Source organism: Protopterus annectens, chromosome 4.part1, assembly GCF_019279795.1.
Source record: "Protopterus annectens isolate FY-2018-M chromosome 4.part1, PAN1.0, whole genome shotgun sequence".
Classification (NCBI taxonomy): Eukaryota; Metazoa; Chordata; order Ceratodontiformes; family Protopteridae; genus Protopterus; species Protopterus annectens.
In genome coordinates, this window is record NC_056734.1 from 110,529,420 (window position 1) to 110,552,226 (window position 22,807).

Sequence of the window (22,807 nt, forward strand, 5' to 3'; positions counted from 1 at the left end):
AAAGATCAGAACATAGACCCTTTCTCTATGCCTATTCAAAAGATCCTACAATACCTGATGACTTTTGTACATGCAGGAGCCTCGGTATCGACAATCACTGTACATATTTGATAATTCTTCTGTTATGTCACACCGCCTGTGCAAAACGTTTTTGAAAGGAGTATTACACATTAAACCTCCTGTCAAGTCCCCCATAGAACCATAGGACTTGACCTTGGTACTTCATTCATTAACAGGCCCTCCTTTCAAGCCTTTTGATTCTTGTGATATAAAATTTTTATCATGGAAGACTCTACTTTAGTAGCACTTACCTCAGCAAGAAGAGTATCTGAGTTGCAGGCCTTGAGTGTCGAGAGACCTTACTTGAACTTCCACAAGGATAGAGTAGCCCTTCGTACTGACCCTTCTTTCTTGCCCAAGGTCATTTCTGAATTTTCTATTAACCAGTCTATTGACCTACTGGTTTTCTTCCCTCAGCATTCAAACAGGGGGGAGTATTTGTTGCACACCCTTGATGTTCATAGGCAGCTCCGTTGTTATTTGGACAGGACTAAATCTTTCAGGAAAAGGGATCAATTGTTTGTGGCCTTTGCAGGACCCAGATTGGGTAAACCTGTCTCCAAAGTGACTCTATCCTCCTGGCTTAGAAACGTCATTACCTTTATCTACCATCAGAATAATATATCCTTACCTTCTAGAATAAAGGCTCATTCTACTAGATCGATGGCTACTTCTGTGGCCTTTCATTCCAGAGCCACTATGGATGATATCTGCGCAGCAGCCACTTGGGCAAGACCTCATACCTTTATCACTCATTACAAATTTGATTTGGCCTCCAGGGGACGAGCATCTTTTGGTTCTATGGTGCTAGGGCCATCCAGGACTTAAGTAGCTGGGGACTCTGTCCTATCAGTAAGGAATGAATAAAGATTTACGACATCAGATAAAGAAGTTATGTCTTATCATAATGTTCCATCTGTGATGTAGATCTTTATTCATGCATTCATTAATTCCCGCCCTCCTTCCCTCTGCCTCGACTCCTGGTGGACTTAGGAATTCCTGGTTAGGGTATTTGCTCAGACAGAGCCTCCTACTATTTTCTCTTACTATCCCTATAATATAGGGGTGGGCAAACTCGATCTAGAGAGACTATGAGAGGGGCATTATGAGTAGGTCTTAGTTAAGAGTTTTTGGCAGGCGCAAGCTTGGAAATGGCCGTATCGGAACCAAAGTCCCATCAGTAATGAATGAATAAAGATCTACAATACAGATGGAATGTTATGGCAAGACATAACTTCTTTTTTTGATAACTGAGAGCTCTTTAGTATAAGGCAGAGGATACTAAGGGAAAACTAACAGCATTTAAAAGTTGTCAAGTGGAATATGCTAGGTTATTGAATATAAAACAGTGTGAAACTATTAGACATATAAACAACAAAAAGTACAACTTTAAATTAGTAAGAACCCCAACTCATAAGCAAAATAGTCACTGTTTATGTGGTCCATAGACTTTGAAGACCCGATACTTTACTGATATTTAAACTTGCTTTAGACCTCTGGATGTGTTATAGTCATTTTTGATTCCATAATTAGTAGTAGTTTGTTGAAGGCCATTAGGTCTTGAACATGGGTGTCTCCCCATCTCTAAACCTATGAATTAGTTAATGGGTTGGCATAATGGTTAAGATGTTTACCTCATAGACACGAGGTATAGAATTTGATTCTCACCTTTGAAAGGGATATTGGCTAGGTCTAAAATGGCCCACAAGGGTAGCTAGCCTAATATTTACCTATGATTCGATGAACCTATTAAGTGTGTAACAGTGATGTGTTTTAGTGCCAGCTCCCATCTTGATGAATTTTGAATATCCACCTAATAATCATGACACTGTCACAGAAATAGTGATTACCACATATACCTTTGTGTGTAAAATTAACAGCTGACATTTTACTCTAACACAGATGTCTTATTTGACAAAATGATGGATAACCGAAGTCATTTATGGAGGGAGGTAACTAACCAGATTTACGCAAGATAGATGACCCACACCAGATCATTTTCGAGACAGGAATGCATGATTGAATTCATTCCACACCACTGCAAAGCCAAGAGGTTGGCATACCACAGCAGACCAGGTGACAATTCTAAGCCCCCTGGACCACAGAAATATTATCTTGAGCACTTCAGGATGCCTGCTTAGAGGATGAATTTATGCAGGGAAGAAAGTACTTACTCGCTCATTCAAAAGAACTCTCAGTTTAATCATTTCTGATAATCTGAAACACTTCTAAGCAATATTTTCTCTATTGTATGTTACCATTTTTAGAAGTAAAAATAATATTAATACTCAGAATGACAAGAAGAGGGTTCAGTGATATTGTTTCAGAAACATTAATGCCAACCCCAGCAAAGCTTTTTATGGACATGAGGAAGTATTATGAAATTCAAAATACTGAGTAATGCTTTAGTTCTGTTATTTGCTAACATAAAAAGGTGAGAATGCAGTGTGTGTGTGTGTGTGTGTGTGTGTGTGTGTGTGTGTGTGTGTGTGTGTACATTTGTATTTTTAAATACGGATTGGTAATGCCATTTGTATCCCTTTAGTAATATATAAAGAATGCATGGATCACAGTTCTGAATGCATGCATGTTTTTACTTATGTTTTATACAGTGAAATGTATATCTGACAAAAAGAATAATGTGCAGTGAAGAGCAACTTTTATTTTTGGGTTTTAATAGCTGAACTATCCTTTCTCATTCCAAGACATTTTAAATGCACAAGTTTTCATGGATATGAATTAAGGAATAGCTAGTAATCTGTTGTTCCCTTCAGTTTCTGTTAAGTGTGTTCATTAGGTAAGTGCTTGTTAAGATTCTTAAACAGATTACAGGAGGTACAAGGGGGGGCTGTGCTTGGTGCAAGCCCTGTCATGACAGTTTGTGAGCCACACACAAGGAATGGTTCACTGAGGCAACAAAAATACAATCTGCCAACAAGCAGGGCCTCATCAGTGAAGGTGATGTGCAGGTACCCTGAAGATTACCAGTGTTCTCAGCTCTGTATGATTCATGAAGGTAGAAGGAAGAATCCTGCAGGCACATTATATGGTCTGATCACTCAGTTTTTGGGGTTTCCTGCACTTCTTGATGGAATTTTAAAGGGACTGTCATAATGAGTAACTGCTGCCATCCGCCACAGTCCTATCTGTTACATACCACACAACTGTCTGCCAGGTAGCACACTTTCTTATGCTGTTTAACACCGTTGTGCTACCTCTTTGCATGTAAGCTGGCTGCATAAGTAGCTTTGTTAATGACTTGCTTGGTTATATCTTATGCAACTGAGCAGTTCAGTTTAAGGGTCAGAACAGTCTTTTCCATCATATGTCTCAGTTGTCCAGATTTTTGCAGAATGTTCATATTTTGGTCTCCTATTTTTAGTCTGTTCCTCATACAGTTTGTGGTTTTGGGGCACATCTTTGAAGACTGATGTCACTAAATAATGATATACATCTGAGTTTCAGACTTCAAATCCTTAATAAAATGCATGTTAAAAACCTAACTGCATAAGAGTAATATTTAACATCTGTCCCTGATTTTAGACCTTTGTCCCCCCATTATTTTTGACTTTGCCCAGAATTCTTGCACTAAGAGGATGAGGGGTATGATTTCCACTTCTGCTAATCTTTCCATGTAGCAAGGGACTGTGAACTTCTAAGTTATTATTCAGTCTCTACTATAGGGTTTTCCATTGGCTGCCTCCCTTTCTTTGTAGTAGAGGCTTCTACTGTGTTAGCAGAGAGGCTTCTACTGTTTTAGCAGGGGACACTGTCTGCATCATGGTCTGCACTGTGTGCGAAATCTTCTGAGAGTTATTTTTCTTAGTGGAGGACACTATTGTATGTCAGGGCTTTATTTACTAATCATTCATAGTGCATTTTATGAGGTGGCCTTCATCGCATCCGTCTTGTACAGTAATGCCTTCCATGATACTGCCAGGGATTTCCTGTGAGCCTTAGTGAATTTCTTTACCTAAACTTCTACAATGCCGATGAATGCTTTGCTTAACTTTAATATGATGAATAAATACATTTGCAGTGGTACAGAATGGCACTTCTGATTTCTGACAGAAGTAATTCCATTTCAATTAACATCTCAGAGAGTGGATCAGGAGGGTCAAGAGTTTAGAATAGTTGAAGGCTTGCTGACCTTCCATAGGAAGGAGACTTAAAAAATAATTCTGCTTCTCTATTCCATGGGGGCAATGCACACAGCAGGCAGCAGTAAAAAAAAAAAAAAAGAAAAGTCATGTGCAGAATGAGCCCATTAGCACAAACATTTTTGCAACACTTGTCTCTTTACATAACTTGTCTGCACATCCTGACACCTTGATTTTACATGATGGAACCTCTGTGAACAGGTCACATGGACTTAAGAAGATGGTAGAATAAAGGAGTGAGGGAGAATACTGTGAAAGGTAGAAGCACTGTATGTACAATAAATTAAATTAGACCTTTTTGTATAGTATATCTTCTAAGAGTTCTGTTACTTATGATCTATTCAATTTTTGCGGAAACACAAAGTTCTGAACATAATGGCTTTTCATCCATTATAGCTGAATCTAGTTATCTGAAGTAGTTAAACATTTGATCATAAACCTGTGGGTTCTGGATCCGATTCGGATCTGAGCCGGCAGCTTACCAAGCTAAAGATCTGAGCTCCAAGCTCCTCCCCCTTACCCATACTACACTGCAACCTCCTTCCAATCCTCAGGTCTCGTTTGCTGCTGGTTTGCCAAGATGGGATTCTTGAGCTCCAGGCAGATAAAGCGGGTTTGTTTCTTCAAACTTTAGCTCTATGTTGGTGTGTGTGTGTGTGAGTGTGTGTGTAGTTAGTTAAATTATTTCCGTTTTTAACCTCTGGTTTTCATTAAAAAAAAAAAAAAAAAAAAAAAAAAAAAAGAGATAATAGAGAAAAGAAAGTTTTAAGTTCTAAACTTCCCTCCAGTGTAGGCCTCCCCTTCCCACCCTTGGCGTGTGTGTGTGCGCGTTTGGCTAGTTAGCCAAGTTTAGTGTAGGTGGCTATGACGGAGTCACAAAAAAACAACTTTTTCTAAATGCACAGAGTGTGGCCATAAGCTGTCGCCAGCTGATGGTCACACTCTGTGCGTGGTTTGTTTAGGAGTTCCACACCTTACCTCTGGCTGCAATATATGTGCAGCCTTCAACCCTCGGGCCCTGCGGGATCGCAGGGCCAAGCTGATTCTGTCTGGTCTTCTTCCAGCAGAACCAGCGACCCCTTCTTCTTCTTAATCTTCTTCAGCCACGGCTGTGGCTGTTCAGGCTTCTGGCTCTTCGCCCCTGTCTGGGACTCTCACTCCCACTTCCAAACAGGGTGACAGAAAGACCAGGAAGGAGAAACATAAAAGGATAGAGAGAGAGAAAGAGAGAGACAAGGAGAGGGGTTGCAAGAGGCAAGCAGACTCTGACCATCACCCCCCCCCCCGCTAAAGTGGTCTTTACACTGGAGAAAGTTGCTAGGCTGTCTTCCCCTCGGCTCTGTTCTCAAGATTCTCTCTGGAGCCGGAGGAGGAGGCTCGGCCCTCTTCCAGGTCATCCTCGCATCGGCTCTCCCGCCTGGTGTCGGTGGCGTCCTCAAGATCCACGAGGAGCCTCTCTGAAGCTGACATGGACCAGATGATGATAAGGTTCTTGCAGACTCATTTGCAGATGGGAGTGTTGCTGGCTCCCCCTCCAGCTGGAGCAGGGAGTTTAGCTCCGTTTACCCCAATAGCTCCTTCTCCGATCCATCCTTGAGTTTTGGAGTCCCTGGATCCGAGGAGCCCCAGAGTCAGGGGGTCGGCGCCAATGGTTCCTCCAGCCTTGACGCCGGCCATGCCCTTGAGTCTGTTGGATCCCATGTCTGATCCGATCTCTCGAGCCGAGATCTGGACGTCGGATCTGAGGTGATGAGTGTGTCATTGGCCCCGTTGTGGTCAGGGCATACCAGCCCTCTTGGTCTGACTGTTCCAGGCTTGGCTCCGATCCCCTTGTCGGATCCGAGGGGCTGTTCCAGGCTCGGCTCCGATCCCCTTGTCGGATCCGAGGGGCACGGCTACCTACCCCACCAGTTTCAGGGAAGCCTGTTCCCCTTCGGCGTTGTGGAGAGGATACTCTCAGGTGGATCGAGACCCCTCACTCTTTCCTCGGAGTCCGCCCCTGCTCCCTTGCAATTCAGTATGTCTTCTATCATCCAGTTCTCCAAGGGACAGCTTGTGTCTGATACGCCCCAGACGGTTCCCCTTGAGGAATATGAGACTGTTTGTGAGCCCTCCCTGGAGAGAGCCCTCCAAGGAGGTTGCTCGCAAATGCCAGTGCAAGAGGAGGCACATGGACTCCCCCAAGTCCCTCACTGAGGATACCAACTTGGAGGAAGGGGAAGGCTCCCCCAGATCACCCCCCGAAGACATCTCCTTCAGAGACCTAATGGAAATTCTCTGCCTGGGGGGGGGGAGCTGGTCCGCCCAAAAGCCTTCCTCGGACAATTCGGTATTTCTGGAGGCGTTTGCAGGCCCATCTACCTCTTGGGTGTCTCCCCCCCCCAGCTGATCCTTTGGTGGACCTCATTACCACCAGAGCTTGGAAGGAACCGGACACTGTAGAGCCAATACCCAAATGGCCAGATAAAGTATTGAGCCCTCCTGCTGACAAGTCCACATGGAGTAAGGGTTCCCCAGTTGATGCCATGTTGGTGGCGGCTGCCACCAAAAAGGAACCGGACCAGGAAAGTTGCTCAGTCCATCCTCTGGACAAGGAGTCTAGGGTGATGGGTCATCTTGGAAAGCAGATGTTTGCTTCAGCTACCTTTGCTATAAGGGCGCTGAACTACATGGCCCACGTGATTAGACTCCAGCGCGACCTTGTGAAAGAGTATGCGGAGTCTCCCCCAGAGCCCATTTCGGCTGAGGATAAACAGTCATTCTCGGCTTGTGTGGCCACTCTTAAATCTGTTTCAAATATGTCCATTCGTTTACTCTCTCACACCACCGAGGGAGCCACTAGGGTGTCCGGGTCTGGTATTGCCATGAAGCGTCATGCCCGGCTCCGGCTTTGCTATTTTTTGGAACCCTTCAAGGCATCCTTCGCGAATGCCCCTTTTGACGGTTCAACAAGACCGTCCGTGACATGCTAGTCCATAGTGAGAAGGATAGGAAAACGCTGTCAGGATCCTCTTCTCCAACCCTCAAAGTCCTTTTGCAGGAAACAGTGAGGGCAGAAGAAGTTGTGGTTCCAGAAGTCTCAGCATTCCCGGAACGCTCAGGACTCCTTCTCCGCTAGAGGCAGAGGGGGACAAGGTGGACACCGGCCCAGTGCCAGAGGGGGACCAAAGAACTTCAGGTCAGAGGAACCTTTTTCCGATCGACCTGTGCAGCAGCCCTGAGGGGTTGCCCAACTGCTCCACTCTGGAAGCAGTCGGGGGGCGTTTTTTGAGGCACTTAGCTCAGTGGGAGTCCATAACATCAGATCGCTGGGTGCTTCGAATAATATCCAAAGGTTATTCCATTCCCTTTGTAAACAGTCCCCTATCCACAAGGTGCCTCCCGGGCATCCCATCCACTCAAAGAGAGGCAGTAGCTTTGGAGACAGAAAAACTGCTAGGCAGAAGAGCAATCCAGTCGTTGCCCCCAGACAGTCCAGATCAGGCATCTATTCAAGGTTTTTTTTTATGCCAAAAAAGACGGGGGACTTGAGGCCGATTCTCAACCAAGCCAAGATTAACCTGTCCGTTGCCAAGGAGAAGTTCCGGATGGTCACATTACAGTCCATCCTGCCGTTCTTGCAGGAGGAAGACTGGATGTGCTCAGTAGACCTCAAGGATGTGTACTACCATATCCTAATGGACAGACAATCCAGGAGGTTCCTCTGCTTTTGGCTAGGAGCCAGTCACTACCAGTTCAGGGTCCTACTCTTCGGTCTCACCACAGCCCCCAGGGTGTTTACCAAGGTCATGGCAGTTGTAGCGACCCACCTGAGGCTTCAGGGCATTCAGGTCTTCTTTCACCACCCCCACCAGGCATCACCTTGTACTAGCCAGAAATTCCTTTCTTCAGTTGTCGAACCTGCTGGGTATTACAATAAACCTCAAAAAGTCCTCTCTTCAGCCTGTTCAGATTTTGGAATTCAGAGGGGCAAGAATAGATTCTCTTCAGGCCAGGATATTTTTGACCCCAGACAGACTTCGAAGCCTGACCCTTCATGTCTTGATGCTTCTTTAGACTCCTTCACCTCCAGCAGAGTTGGTCCTAAGAGCCCTAGGGTCCATGGCAGCAGCTATAAATCTGGTTCCTTGTGTACATCTGCATATGAGAGTGTTACAGTGGAAGTTACAAGTTCACTGGACTCTGTTATATCACCCCTTAGACTTCCCGATTCCTCTAAGCAAAGTGGGCATTATTCTCTCATGTGGTGGCTTCAATCCCAGGATCTGTGAGAAGGACGCCCCTTTATTACACCTCCGCCTCAAGCCACGGTGACCACGGATGCCTCCCGCTTAGGGTGTGGGGGCATTGCTCGGGCAGGACTGTCCAAGGCACGTGGACCCCAAGCGAGACCGTTCTGCATATCAATCTTCTAGAGATGAGAGCAGTCCTTTTAGTGTTGCAGGCCCTTCATGCTTCTCTTCCTCTGGGAACTATTGCGATTCAGTCAGACAATATGTCAGTGGTCTGGTATATCAACAAACTGGGGGGAACCAGGTCCCATCCCCTTTGTTGAGAGGCCATGAGAGTGTGGGAATGGGCGATCTCCACCAACCGTTTTCTGATAGCAACGCACATCCCGGGTCAGTCCAACATTTTGGCAGACTGAGCAGGACTATCCTTTTGCCTTATGAGTGGTCTCTAAACCCTTATGTAGTGGAACAGATCTTCAAGTGGGGTCAGCCTTGTTGCAATCTCTTCGCATCGCCGTCCAACGTGAAGTGCAGCGAGTTTTTTGCCCTCATTCCCCCAAGGGGGGAAGCCCCCAGAGACTCTCTTGTCCATGCTTGGCCACCTGGTCTTCTTTATGCGTACCCCCCGCTTCCTCTCATGACAAAATTCTTACAGACAGCATGGCGGTTGGAGAGCAGGATTATCCTCATAGCCCCATTCTGGCCTCGTCAGATCTGGTTTCCCTGCCTATGGTCTCATCAAGTAGCTATGCCCTGGATATTGGATTCCATTCCGCATCTCATTTGTCATCCCTCGGGAATTCCTCCTCCGAATCTGGACAGCCTCAAGTTTACTGCTTGGTTGCTCCAGTTCCATTAATTACCAGGAGTCTCGGTCTCTCTTCCCCTGTTAAGTCCATTCTGGTAGCGGCACACAAGTCCTCTACCAGGAAGGTATACCATAGTAAATGCCAGCGTTTTTCCATTTGGGCTTCTCAGAGAAATTTGGATCCCTTTACTGCTCCTGTTCCAGTGGTGTTAGATTTTTTGTCTCAAATTTTCCAGCAAGGGGACAGCTCTTCCACTTTGAAAGTCCAGTTGGCAGCTCTATCCCATTTTCATGTAGGAGAGAATTCAGGCTCTCTAGCTGCTGCCAGAATGTGTAAGACCTGTATCAAAGTTACTTTTTTACTGAGACCTCCTATCAAACATTTTTTTCCTCTGAGGGATTTGACTTTGGTTCTTCAGGCCTTAGTTGCACCTCCATTCGATCCTGCAACATCAGTTGATTTGAAATTCTTGTCATGGAAGATAGCCTTTCTGGTAGCTATCACTTCAGCCAGAAGAGTGTTGGAGCTTCAAGCCTTATGTATGAAACCCCCGTATCTAGTTTTTCATAAGTATAGGGTGTCTCTCAGGACTAACCCTTCTTTTCTTCCTAAAGTTGCTTCGGAGTTGAACATTAATCAGTCTATTAATCTACCTGCATTTTTCCCTAACTTTCAAAATAAAGGGGACTACAAACTTCATTTGCTGGACGTTCACAGACAGTTACGCTTTTACTTACATAGGTCTGAACCATTCTGTAAGTCTTTTCAGCTTTTTGTTTCCTTTGCTAAACCCTTTTTATGGAAACCAGTTTCAAAGGTGACTCTTGCTAGATGGATCTCACTTTGTATTTTACAGGCGTACAAAGAACATGGACTACCGGAACCAGAAGGGGTTCATGCTCATTCTACTCATTCTATGGCTACTTCTGCTGCATTCTAGTCTAAAGTTTCCCTGGATGACACTTGTTCAGCGGCTACCTGGGCTTCCTCTCACACTTTTATTACTCATTATAAGCTGGATATGGTGTCTAGATGAAGGGCTTCCTTTGGTTTTGCAGTGCTCCGGAATATCCTTCCTTAAGAGGCTCCCAAGATTATTGGCAGCTGGGGACTCTGTCCCACAGGTTGTTGATCAGATGAAGTTAACTATTCAGATAAAGAAGTTATCTACTCAACATAATGTTCCATCTGAGTAGTTAGACTTCATTTGTCAGCAACTTTCCCTTGCTCCTTCCCCTGACCTTGTTGGTTTATGTTTGTGTTTCGGGCTCAGTGTCCTGGGTCTGGTGAGCCTAGTTTATATCTTCTGGTCAGGTTTTTATATCTTAGGTTATTGTGTGTCATGCAGTGGGTGGCAAACTCGATCTGAAGATTGGAAGGAGGTTGCAGTGTAGTATTGGTAAAGGGGAGGAGCTTGGAGCTCGGATCTTTAGCTTGGTAAGCTGCCGGCTCGGATCCGGAACCCACAGGTTGCTGACAAATGAAGTCTTAACTACTCAGATGTAACGTTATGGTGAGGTAGATAACTTTTTTATACTAGACAAAAGAACAAAAAATGGAGCAGACTTAAAAAAAACAACATTTCAGTGAAGAAATAGAAAATAGAATTTGCAGGGGTGAAGCCCCCCGTATTCCCTCCCAGACATCTCCTGCTTTTATATATGTGTGTGTATATGTATATATCTGTGTGTGTGTGTGTGTGTGTGTGTGTGTGTGTGTGTGTGTGTGTATATATATATATATATATATATATATAGTTGTTAATACTACCATCCGCGGTGGTACAGCGGTAGCGTTGTTGCCTCACAGCAAGAGGTTCTCCCGTTTGATTCTTGGCTGAAGTGCGGGGAGTGCCTTCTGTGTGGAGTCTGCATGTCCTCCCCGCGATTGGATGGGCATTCGAAAGACATGCGTAAATGGGCGTGCCTTCGTTGAAACTTGGACGTCGAACTGGCACCTCGTCTACTGCCAATCATTAGTGGATCGGAGTTCAGCTGTGGCGACCCCTAACTGGGAAAAGCCAAAAGACAAACAACAACATATAGTTGTTAACACTGATGTTAATCATCCTTGAAGAAAGGGTATGAAACAGCTGTTGTCTCCATCTTCATTCAATACTGTGAAACCTTAGAGGTAGAATAAATATACTAGTGGGGGAGGTTCAGGTGGCTTGCCCACCACCCCAAGGACATTTAAAAGGGGATGTGCCTTTGTTAATGCTGAATATTTTTGAACTGTATAGTAATACATATGACGCTTATTATTTTCAGTGTTTGCCTTAAAGATAACATGCACTCTGATTTTCAACAAAAAAGTGTTTGTGTGCATCTTCATGCTTGTGAACGCTTGTTGAAAAACAAAGGTTTTTGTGAAGTATTATTAAAAAAATGCACTTTGACAACTCCCTCTGTGTTTTCACCTGTCCTGCAATAATAATATGATACTGGCCAGCTGTAATTACATTATTGTTTGGCCAAGAGGTAATTGATTTAATTGTAAGGTGTAAATGATAAGGATCAGAAAGCATATTGTTAATTGCCAACCTTTTAAATTAAAGAAAAAAAAGGTTGTTTGTTTATATACACACAGGTGTGTGTGTGTGTGTGTGTGTGTGTGTGTGTGTGTGTGTGTGTGTGTGTGTGTGTGAATCTATGTCAGAAGATTGAAGTTTCAGAAAGTTGAACTTCATGTGGTTGAGACCATATGATCGTCTTTTTTCAAAACTTCGAGCAAGACAAAACAACAAAAATATACATTTTGCCTCACCCCCCACCCCTTGCATTTTATATATACTAATTCCGAGATCTTACTACAGTGAGAAAAGAGTAGATTCCCCATTCCCCACTGTTTTGCAATCTCCATAAAAAAGATTCAGCATTTCGGAAAGTCAATCATATGGTCTTGACCATATGAAGTTCGACTTTCTGAAACTTCAGTCTTCGAAATATACACCCCCCCCCACATACACACGCACACACACACACACACACACACACACACACACACACACACACACACACACACACACACACACACACAGACATACACGTGTGTGTGTGTGTACATGTATATTTATGCTTAACTTAATTTAACAGGTTAACAAACAAATTCATATGACAAGGATGTGGTTGAATTTCCAAGACACATCTGAAGCAGATAGTGGAATTTCAGCAGTGTTGAAGTTGGTTAGCCACAGTGCTGAAGTTACATCTGATATGAGGGGAAGTGATTCTAAGGCAGATTTGTCAATAGCCATATGTCACTGATGATTAGATGATTGACTAGTGATACGGTGAGTGATCCCATTTTTCTTGAGCGTGCACTTGATGTGGGTAACTGGTAATCCGCAGTCACTAGCATGTAAACCTTACTCCATTTCACCATAATAGAAATCTGTTGCCAGCATAAAATAACCAATCTTCAACAGCCCACTATCATTTTCTGTTAAGCATGTATTGCTCTAAGCAGTAGCTGAAGCATGTCAGAAAATGTGAGATTTGTTAAAGACTTTGTGTTACCGAAGCTACTGACTGCTGCCAAGAATGTAGAAACCATGTAGATTTGGCAAAATTATGTCTGAACAAAATGGTACCTGCTACTAAATCCGCCTGATATTGTGTTAGATCATAATGAGATGAAAGATAATGTTCACAGAGACCTATGTGATATAACAGAAGTAAACAGGATATATTACTGTACTGATAAAGTTCTATCACAACAACATAGAGTAGTGGGGGAAAGGAAGGGGAGCAATCGAATACCATCATGGAAGTATCGAATAGAGAAAACTATAAATCACTTAAGATGAGAAGTGACACTCTTCTTAGAAGGCCATAGAAGAGGAATACATCAACAAAAATATTAAGAAAGATAGATATGATAAAAGCAATGCACAGTATTAGAATAGACCAGGATCTATCATGCACTATCGCAAGTAACAAACTAAAAATTTCAGCACAGGTGGAAAAACTTAGAAGATACATAGATAAATAAAGGAAAAGTACAAAATAAGCAATTTATTGATGACCCAAAAAAGATTTATAGAGAATTGGGAAATAAGGTAAAAGGAATTGAAAGACTGCCAAAAAAAAGGAAGTAGATACATTTTGGAGAAGTATCTATGAAGATCCTGTGGAACATAACAAAGATGCTAAATGCAGAGAAGAAGTAAAAGAAAGAATAAGAAGTGTAAAGGTGCAGGATATGAAATGGGATGAAGTAACAGCCAGGGAGATTGAAACAAAGTTAAGAAAAGCCTGTAACTGGAAAAACTCAGGCCCAGATGCAGTACCTAACTTTTGGTTAAAAGTATTAACATCTTTGCACGAGGATTTAGCCATGAGTAAGAACTATTTATATTTGCACCCCGAACAGACCAACCTAGCTAACAACAGGTGAAACAATGCTCTTAAGAGTGAACCTGCAAACTACCCTAAAAATTATAGACCAATAACTTGCCTTCCGACGACGTATAAACTATACACAGGAGTTGATGTTGACAGGGTTTATAGTCATAGAAAACTCAATTATCGCAGTAGAACGAAAGGGCAATAAAATAAAGTCATATGGAACAAAGGACCATTTGTTGTTAAAGTTATACTGGATAACTGTAAAAAGGGGAAGAATTTAAGTATGGCATGGATTGACTATAAAAAAGCATTTGATAGTATCCCACATTCATGAATGAAAGAGTGCTTAAAAATGTATAATATACATACTACACTGATTGACTACATTACAGTGAGCATGAAACAGTGGCAGACCACTTTGCAATTAAGCCATGATAAAGGACAAATTATTATCCCAGGGATAAAAATTCAAAGGGGGATATTCCAGGGTGACTCTCTGTCACCGTTGCTATTCTGTCTTGCCATTAACCCATTAAGCTGTTTACTTAACAGTTTAGGCCATGGCTACAATCTGGCTCCTAAAAAAACAACAGTGTGTAAAGACTTCTCATCTTCTTTGGCAATGATTTAAAACTGTATAGCTCATCAGATGAAGAACTGAAAACACAGCTGCAGGTTGTCAGAACTTTTTCAGATGATATAAGAATGTCATTTGGCCTTGATTAAGTGTGCTAAAGCAACCTTTAAAGCAGGAAAACTGCAGCACCAGGAAAACATCAGTGTGGGACAAGAATGTGATATAAAAGAACTTGAGCAAGAGGGAGTGTACAAACATTTGGAGTTTGATGAAGGATCAACAATAAAACATGAACAAATGCGAATAAAACTTAGGAATACTTTAGAAGACTTAAATTAATTCTGAAAGCAATGTTAACATTTAGGAACAAAATCCAAGCTATAAAGCAGTTTGCTCTTCCTGTCCTAACTTACAGTTTTGGAGTGATTGATTGGCCCCAAAACATGTTGATAGATTAGAAAGAAAAACAAGAAGGATGCTTCATGCTCACCAAATGATTTATAAAAGTCATTGTATACCAAGATTATATATTCCCTGTTCCGAAGGAGGGATGGGTCCCCTTGAAATTGATTATATGTATAGATCTATAATTGTGGGACTCCACACACATCTGCTGACTTCACAAGACCCAAATGTAGTGAAAGTTTTGAAATATGAGGAGAATAAATGTAAGCTGACGACTTTGCTTAATTTAGCAGAAGCATATCAGCGTCAAGCAGGAACAGAAATCAAACCAGAAGTAGATAAAAATCGGGCAGCAACTGAATGTACCAAAAAAAAAAACAAAGCAAGAATATAAGGTGAAGGACCAGATGAGAAGGCAAGAAATGTAGAAAAAGCATAAATATAGTTCCAAGTATAGAAACCTTCTGGAAGAACCTCATGTTGATTTGGAACGAATGCAGGAATGGTTAAGGAGAGGCAAATTCAAACCAAGAGATGAAAGGTTAATATTGGCAGCCCAAGACAGTGGGCTATGTACACGTTGGTTTACAAAGTCCATTGAACATGTGGGAGAAACAAACAAATGTAGGTTTTGTAAAACCGAATTGGAAATAGTTGCACACCTTGTTGCTGGTTGCGAAATACTAATAGCAGAAGAACTGTATACTGAAAGGCATAATAATGTGGCAAGATTGTTGCACTGGGGATTGTGCAAACATTATGGTACTGAAGTGGTTGAAAAACACTGGAAACATGAGCCACAAAGCATCATAGAAAATGATGGTTTGTATCATATGGGTTCACCCATTACCAAAAGTTCAAAAGATAGATGCTATAAAAACGGATATAGTAGTCCAAAAAAAGAAGACAAAGAGTAGCATTGAAATCACCACACCCAGTGATTACAGTGTCTTGCATACAGAGAGACATAAAGTCATAAAATATCAGGATCTGTAGGCAGAAACGAGAGCAATGTCGAAGAAAGATACCCAGACATTTCCAGTAGTAGTAGGAGCAAAATAATCTACAGTCATATTTAGATATGTTACCAATCCATGTAACTCTGTTCGAATTGCAGAAGGAGTCATTACTGGGCACATTGCAGGTGCTGCAAAAAGGACTTTTGGCTGATATCATAGGTTCATAGGTAGGTACTAGGCTATTGGCCCTAGGGCCTATATAAGCCTAGCCAAAGGTACCCTGGCTTTCGCCACCCAAGAAAATTATTTTCCTGTGCCACTGTCGAGCAGAGCCACAGAAGTGATCCCCGGGGTGAATTTCCTATCTCCCATCCAATCATCAAGATTTTTCTTGAACAGTGCTAATGAGGAGCTTTGTTTGATATAGATAGGTAGTTTGTTCCAGAGTATGGGAAGTCTCTGGGACAGGAATCTATCCCTCCAGCATGTTCTGTTTATTGTGGTGACGAGGTTTAGGTCCCTAGAGCATGTAGCTCGTAGGGATTGGGATTTCTTTAAGTGGAGCATGTCTAAAAGCTGTGGGTTTGACATAGCTTTGTGTGTAGGCAGAGATCTGAGTAGGCGATATGCAATGGAGTAAAGCTGCAGTTTTTTGAAACGGTCTGCATAGGGCATCTCTTTGAGGCCGGTAATCCTCTTTGTGAGGTATTTCTGTGGCCTTTCCAGTTGTAGATGTCTTGTGAGGTACATACCAAAAGGGGCATTGTACTCTATAATGGGTCTAATGAGTGACGAGTAGAGGGGGACAATGACCTCTTTTTTCCTGGATGAGAAACCTTTTGTGATGAGGTGTGCCACATAGAAGGATTTCCTGACTACTGTGGCGATGTGATTATCAAAGGAGAGACTACTGTCCACCTGTGTCCTAAGGTCTCTTATCACACTTTCGGTGTTAAGTAGACTACCACCTATGTGGTAGTTCATGGGTACTGAGTTTTTACCAAAAGGAATGACAATGCACTTTTTGGCATTGAGCTTGAGTCCATGGCTTTGACATCAGGCATCTATCTCAGCATGGCCCTTTTGTAGGATGTCCACATCTTTTGAAGTTTGGATTATGGCTCCTAGTTTGCAGTCATCTGTGAACTTCGTTAGCCAAAGACCTTCTGTGTTGGCCTGTACTTCAGAAAAGTAGATACCAAACAGGAGAGGACCCAGGACTGAACCCTGTGTTACTCCACTTGTCACTGGTCTGAAGCTGGATTTGGAGTCTGCTACTTTCACAGTGTGGGTTCTGTCAGTGAGCCAGTTGGCAACCCATCTTGTGACATAGGGATTTATACCTAGTTTAGTGAGTTTATCTATAATTCCAGAGTGGGGGATGGTGTCAAAAGCCTTGGCGAGATCTAGATAGGCTGTGTGAATCACCTTACCCTCATCTGCGGCTTTGGTGACTGCTTCAAAGAAGTCTGTCAGGTTTAGGAGACATGATCTGCCTTTTACAAACCAGAACTGGGTGGGGTCCTGAGTTTGGAGATTACCAATGTCATTGTTTATAAGTTCCATGATGATATGCTCCATAGCCTTGCAGACCAGGCTCGTTAGGCTAATGGGGCGGTAGTTTCCGGGGCCTGTGGTGGCTCCCCCTTTGTGGAGTGGGATAACTGTCACTGTGCGCCATTCAGTGGGCACATAGCCTGAGGTGAGGCTATGATTGAACATGGTACTTAGGTGGGGTGCCAGTTCATTCTGTAATTCATATAGAACACAGCCTGGGATGTCGTCAGGTCCCATGGATGCTGTGTTCTTGGCTTTCGACAGTGTGTTTTTTACCTGTGCAGCCGTGATTACAGGAACTTTGTATTCTTCTGGTATAGAGATGGGCCCTTTAGGGGATGACAGAGGGGTAAAGTTAGCACTGAACCTATCTGCCAGGATGTTGGCAATATCCGTTGGTTCTGTATATTTAGTGCCATTGTGCTGTAACTCAGAGCAGATCTGAGTGTTGCCATTGAGATTCTTGACATAGCTATAGAATGCTTTGTGGTTGTCTTTACAGTCAGTGGCGATTTTGTTTTCATAACTAGCTTTGGAGGATTTTATGAGGGATCTCAGCTTCTTACTGAAGCTGACCAGGGAGTTTCTCCAATCATGGGATTTTACTCTTTTTTGCAACAGTTTCTTTCTTCTGTTGTAGAGGTTGTTTATGGCAGGGGACCACCAGATTGGCTTCCTTTTTTTGGAGGATAGCATCTTGGTTCTGTTAGGGATTGCACGATCCATGCACTCATGTAAGTGCTTATAAAGTGCATCTGTGTAGGATTCAGCAGTCATACCTCTATTGTCCGTCAGCATGGGTGTCATGAAGTTTATCACTTCTGTCTTAAGAAGCGTGAAGTTGGCTTTGGAGAAATTTTTTACTGTGGTTTCCCTAATGGGGGGTGGGGAAGGGATGTGGATGTCTAGGGTGATTAGCTTATGGTCGGATCTGACCAACGAGGAATTGACCTCTGGTGTGGAGTACCAGTTGCCCATGTTGGTAATAACCAGGTCTAGGATATTGCTGCCCCTGGTGGGGGTGTGGATAAGCTGATCCATGGCATGGGAATTTATGAATTCCAGAAAACGTTGAGCACAAGAGTTGGTACATGAATAGTTTTCCCAGTTAATGGTAGGGTAGTTGAAATCGCCCATTATTAGGGTGTTAGGTTGTACCCTAATATTTTCCAGTGTATTAAGAAATGAGGAGTGGGAATCCTGGGGCATGGTGGGAGATCTGTAGCAAGCTACAATTTGGATTGCGGTCTTGCCCAGAGTTAGTTGCACTTGGATAATCTCGGATGCATTATGCTGAGCAACTAGCCTGGAGGTGTGGATATCCTTAATGAATATGGACACGTCTCTGCCTTTAGTGTTTCGGTCCAGGTTAGGTGGCCGTAAGGTGTGGTATGAATTATAGCCTGGTAATGCAGGGGTACTGTCTGGAGCCTTGAACCAGGTCTCTGTCACTGCACAGATGTCGATGTTCTCCATTTTAAGGAGTGCCTCGAGAGAGTGCATTTTGAGGTTTAGACTTATAGCATTGAGTAGCAATACCCCCAGATTCTTCTTGCCTGTACCTGTTAGGGTGGTGAATTTGTCATTTGAACCTTGCCTAAAAAAGGCACTATAGGGGTGGCTAGAGCCTTAGCCAGTATCCAGAATCCCAGGGGCGACAGATGCAGGCCATCTCTGGCAAAGCATCGTGGCTTGTCGATCATGTCATCCCAGGCAGACAGATATTGTATCCCCTTAGAATGACACCAGAAGCTTAGCCAATTGTTGAAGTCAGTCATTTTGTCCTTGTATTGTGGTATCATTCTGGGTGATGGCAGGATGCTACTCAGGGCTAGGGTCATACCTGCCTGGGCTACAAGATCGGACAGCTCCTCTAAGTCCCTCTTCATGTAGACCAAGGATGTACGTCTCAGGTCATTCACACCAACATGGACAATGACAGAGTCATATTTGTACTTGTTGTGGAGTGACCTGAGTGCATGCATTATGTGGCGGATCCTGGCACCCGACAGGCAGCTGACAGTAACTTTCTCCTTGTTTAGCCTGGTGAGTGGAACATCAGTGTGCCTGACTATAGAGTCACCTATGACTAGAGTGTTGGATACGTTGTTATGCGTTATGGGCTGTGGTTGAGTGGCACACTGAGTTTGTGGGCTATGTGTCATTTGGTCTGTGTTGGGGGGTGGAGATTGCAAAGATTGAAACAATACTAATTTCATGAACTTTAATTGTACTTTGACTTAGGAATGAGGTCCATTCCCGTCATGGTATTAGAAACCCAAAAGATTTGGAGAAACTAAAAAAAAAAATAATGAGACGAATGCAGCTCTATGGTGCATATTTGCTAGCAATATATTTTTACAGTGCTGTGGTGTTTTCCGGATAACAGTAACTATCCATATTTCTGCAAATGGTGGGGCATGTCCAGTGCATGGAGAGTTCAACATTCTCTGTTTTGTGGCTGCTGAGATGATTAATAATTGCGCCACTGATGCATGTGGGTACTGAAAGATAAATGAGTTCTATCCCAGATGATGCTTTCATTCGTTATCTTTTTTAATGTGTTTTTTTTCCTCTGTGCCTTCTGACCACCTAGCCTTCTCTTACTGGCTTAAAACTCATTTGTTCATCATACTGGGTGTTCCTGGCATGAAGTTGAAAGCTTACCAAAATTCCCTCACCTAGACAGCCATGGTGGCGAGTTGTTCTCTTGTTCGCATACCAGCAAACACAACATTTCTATTGAGCACCTAACACCTCCCCCTAGTGGCTGACATGAGCATGTACATCACATCAGAAGTCTCCTACATGTGTGCTAAATTCTAATGAAGGTTTTTACCACTGGTGTGGAACAACAAGGCTCAGATCTCCAATCATGGGCTTTTTTCTGACATTATGCAGTCCTCCACTTTTATGGTGGCAATTGGCTAAACCAGTGGGAGCTACTTATTTCTGTTTCCCTTGCTAAGCATTTTCAGCACCCAAGCTGCTGTTGAACTCTGCTCATCTAGGTCATATTTATGGCTTTATTCATGTGTATCATAGGGTGGGTTTTTGCCTAGTGATCATGATGAGTTCTCTTTCAGAATGGGCATGAAGAAATGTACACTTGTTGATGGTATGTATGGTGTGTAGCTGCCAGAGGTAATGGTATTGCTATTGAATAATGGACTCCTATGAAAGTCTTAGGGTCAGAAGGCGCTGCGTTGAGATGTATAATAGTAATCAGTTAAATGGGGAATATTGTCTGATTGTCATGTTGGTATAGCAGGTGTTTGTTCTCATTGAGTTTGCTTGTTTTCATTTGAGAAACATAACCAGTCTTAAACACCTCTTCCCACCTGTTTCGCACTCTTATACTCATCATGCCTGTACTAATGTAACTATGAAAATGTCCTTCTGAAGCTTGTACAGAAATCTGCTGTCCAGTTACTAGCTGGTCCATCATAATGCTATCATATCACACCTGATGTTCTTAGTGTTTCACTGTTGCAGTCATCACATTTGGGTTATCTGCTTGCAGGTAGCCCTCAGTCGGCCTGATTATCAAAGTCTTTGGTCCTGCGTCGGTTGCTGACTCATCTTCCATGAAAGAATAAAGGCTTACTCATTGCTTCTGTTGCCTTACTTTGTTTTGTTTCATCTTCCATGACGTCAGGTAGTCAGGGGTATAAAGCATGCAGCTCAGTCTTTCTTGCCGTGTGGTGCCCGAAGCGGAAGCAGTTTGCAAGTGTCGGTCAGCTAACTCCTGAAATTTTCATTTTCGAGTTTCAGATCCGAAGTCTTCAACTAAGCTAAGTACTCCGTTGGGGATCCTTTTTCTGGCTTTAAACCAATGTCAGTAAAAGTTAACAATTGTATTTTTTGTGGAAAACAAATACCTCATAAAGATTTTAATTCGTACTGCATTCCTTGCTTAGGCCCAGACCACGACGTACCTCGCTGTCGGTTTTGTGCCTTATTCAAACCTCGTACTATTCATCGTCGGTTCATTTTTGCATCTAAATATTTTGGTACTTGGTTCAATTATCCAGAAATGGCTTTGGTAAGCCACCCGACTACCAAAATTCTGAAAAAACGCAAAGATAAAGACAGAGACCGCATAGGTCCAAAACGGCTGACGACGCTTCTCCTAAGCTAGTTGCCAGTTCGCCGGTACTCAGTGAGGTGCTTTTGCCACCTCTGATACCTGCTACTTCAGATTCACAGGCCTCTACTGAGATCCATTCGGAGTCCGGTATACCGCGAAATGCTTCTTCGACTGTGGAACCTGTGGATGTCTCTACCTTGGATGGGTCTGGAGCAGCTGTGGAGGCACCGGCTTCTGAGGGTGTATTCAGGCCTACTGACTTTTTATTTATTTATTTATTTATTTGCAGTTGATTTACCAGGATAGTCCATTGGGCCAAAAAGAACCCGTTTTCAATGGAGTCCTGGGGAGAAAAGCTCCAGTACAGAAAATTGGGTACATACAAAAGATTGCTAAATAATTATACAAAATGGTAGATAATAGTCATAGGGAGAAAAGTTCCAACACACACAGAATTAGGTTCATACAAGATTGCTAATATTTATAGAAAAGTGGTAGATAAAACATTTAAATTCACAGTTCATAAACATTCAGAACAATACAAACAAAGAGGATTAATGTGAAGTAAATGAGCTTGGAAATAATGTGAAATACATAGCAAGGAGTTTTGCAGAAGGAATATAAAAGTACCTTAAAGGGTGGAAACAGAGGGAACACAAGCTTTGTTAGATAAAAGTTTGGTCCCGTAAGCATATTGGTGGAAGGATGTGATGTATTTATGAGGGGTGGGAGCAAGAGCAATCCCATTGGGAAATTAGATGTGAGTGAAGCTGTTTTTTGAACATGTATTGGTTAGAGGTGGTACGAATGGATGGTGGGAGTGAGTTCCAGAGACGGGAAAGGTTACAGGATAGTAAGTGTTTACCTGGGGGATAAGATGGTTTATGAATTTCCAGTAGGTTTTGATTGTTGGACCTTAAGACTCTGTTTGGTAGGTGCATTTTAAAGGCAGAAGATAGGGAGGGACAAAGAGAGGGGTTGAGAATGAGCTTATGAGCTAAGGTCAGCTGTATATAGATGAGATGATTAGATAGTTCGAGCCAATTTAGTTTTCGGAGAGAGAGACAGTGGTGGGTGGAGGATCTATGGCTATTTGCGAATTTGGCAATTTTGTTATAGCAGGAGGAGAGTTGGTTTTTTAGTGAGATCTGAATGTTAGACAATAATGGAGCCCCATAGAGAAGAGAGGGATAAGAAAGGAGGAAGCGAGAGTGATTTTGGAGGAGCTAGTAAGATACTGATTCTGACGGTAAAGCATACCTAGTTTTTGATGAGTTTTTTTAATATTAAGTTGTAGATGAGAGTTGAAATTAAGCGGTTGTCGATTAGAACACCTAGTAGCTTAGCTTCAAATACCAGTTCCAAGGGTGAGTTGTCTTGGCTGGTAATAGAGAAAGAGTTTATGTCGAAGGAAGTAGATTTGGAGGGGGTAAATACCATTAGTTTTGTTTTGGAGGCATTGAGTGCTAAGTGATTTGTTTTCATCCAATCTTCAGTAATTGAGAAAGCTTCTTGTGTGAGTTTTTGGAGTGAAGAGGAAGAGGTGGCAGAGCAGATAATGGTAGAATCATCTGCGTATTGGATGATATTAGCAAATGGAATAGATTTG